This window comes from Primulina huaijiensis, chromosome 8 (assembly GCF_012295235.1).
Source record: "Primulina huaijiensis isolate GDHJ02 chromosome 8, ASM1229523v2, whole genome shotgun sequence".
In the NCBI taxonomy this organism is placed as follows: domain Eukaryota; kingdom Viridiplantae; phylum Streptophyta; class Magnoliopsida; order Lamiales; family Gesneriaceae; genus Primulina; species Primulina huaijiensis.
Genome location: NC_133313.1, coordinates 919,219 through 921,630, shown reverse-complemented (window position 1 = coordinate 921,630; position 2,412 = coordinate 919,219).

The following is a 2,412-nucleotide window of genomic DNA, read 5'->3' as shown; positions in this document are numbered from 1 at the left end:
TTTTTTTTATTTTAAAATATAAATTTTCAAATAAATGAAATATGATTTTTTTTTTCATACTACTTATGTAGAATATCAAGTATATATTCTACTCAAATGTCTTATAAATTCATATGATATAGTAAAAGGTTATTTGCATACACTTATTTGTTGAGTGCAATAATTGATCATGTTGGGTAGAATAATTAAAATGTTGTGCTTGAACTGTTGTACTATTTAAAATATTTGATTTACACTGTTACTATAATCTATAGGTTTTGATGTAACAGTATACGCTTGAGCCTACAATTGGTATCAGAGCCAAAATCGTGACTTTGATTTTCATTTATTGCAATTGGTGCAATTATTAGGAGATAGATTGTTTGGTACAATAATTGTCCACGATGGATAATCGCTTGAGCTGTTGTATGATTTAATTAAAGATTTGACTTGCATAGTTACCTTCAGTTATAGCTTTTGGTAAAGCGACAAACGCTCGATCCTATATTATTTGATTGTAAAGCTAGAAGAAACAGGTTGCATCAACTTTTAGTTTTGAATTGATCCCTTACATGTTACTCGATTTTTAAATTTAGAAGCATTCTACAGTTTTCAAATATTATTATATGTTGAATTATAATTTATCCCTTTCAAATTGGATAAATACAAAATAAAACTCATGTAAATATTATTAGCAAAAATATTTAAATAAATTATTGGATTTGTCGATAATTAAAATAAAAAATAAACAAATTTTGATCATTGAGTGAGAAATAAGATATTTAAATAAAGTTATAATTGCCACAATGAAATAGTGCACCTACATGCATTTATCACTGTATTTTGCAACTAAAATGTCAAAAAAAAAATCTCAACATATTATTTTTATATCATATTTAAAATAATTATGAATCCTATATTTTAATATTTTGAGTTGGCTTTTGTTATGAAAAATCATTGTGAATAAATTGAATTTAAAAATTCTTATATCTATTTATATCACACATTAATATATAAACCTAAGTCCAGGTAATAAAAACTAAAAAATGAACTTATTCATCTTCAATGTACACAAATTATATAGTAAAGATATATGACATTTAAGACAATGAAGTAGAATAAATGTTCACATATAACAAAATATATACACAAGAAAAACAATAAATAAAAATATTTTTCTAGATATAAATAATTTTTTAAAACTTTTTACAGTGAGTTGGAGAAGATAAAAGAGAAAAAATATTAAATATTTTGGGATACACAAAAAATAGAAATTGAAGAAGTGTTTGTCGTACTATGAATTCAGTTTTCAAATTAAATGTATACTATAAAGTTATATTTACCGTTCAAACTTTATAAATGCAATGAATTTTTCTCAAGATAAGAGTACATAAATGTTCCCGTTAAGATATTAAAGCAATTAGAAAAATTAAATATATTATTTTTCTGGAGGTAATATCAATATGACATTAGTAATTTGATTGTGCTAATTATACTTATAAGTTGATATGATATATTAAAATAAGTGTCATAAGAGTCATTAAAAAGATGATTTATTGTCAAAAATATTATTATTATAAATTGTAAATAAATGACAACATTTAATCCATATTTTTTAAAATCAATCAATCAGTAATTTTTATGCGATGATAGATTGTTATAATAATTAGGGGTGAGCATTCGGTCGGTTTTGTTAGCGACCGAACCGAATTAGTCATAATCAGATCGAACCGAAATATTTAGCAATAACCGGACCGACCGAATTAATTTTCATAACCGATGAAAACCGAACCAAATTAAAATCGGTTAATTCTTTAGGTGACCGGATTAACCGATTAGTTTTAAAAAAATTCGTGATTTAACTTTAATTATATATGTAATTTTTTTAACACTACAGTCTACACAAATGCATTAAAAATAAAATCACATACATCACAAAATTTTCTTTAGAATTAGGGCTGATTTTAAAATTAAAAAGTAAAAAACTTAAATATATATTAAAATCGATAAATAATAAAAATTTATTAAATAATAGTATTTATTTTATCGGTTAATTCGATTAGCCGATTTCAAAATTTTGAAAATTGTAACCGAACCGAATTAACCGATATAACCGAATTTTTTTAATTTGAAAACCGAATTTTCGAATTAACTCGGTTCGGTCGGTTAATTCGGTTTAACCGAAATTTTGCTCACCCCTAATAATAATGTGTAGTTTATATGTTATCAAGTATAAGTGTCTAATAAATTAAAGGTGACTAAGAAAGTAAAAGCATCCAGTAGAAATTGTTGTCAATTTACATGAAAAAGAATAATAATCAAACAACATTGTAAATAAAAAATTACATATCATTGATTATCAAAAAAAATTGTAATAATTGAATATTATAATAAAATATATGTATTATTGAGAGAATATGACAAATAACAAAA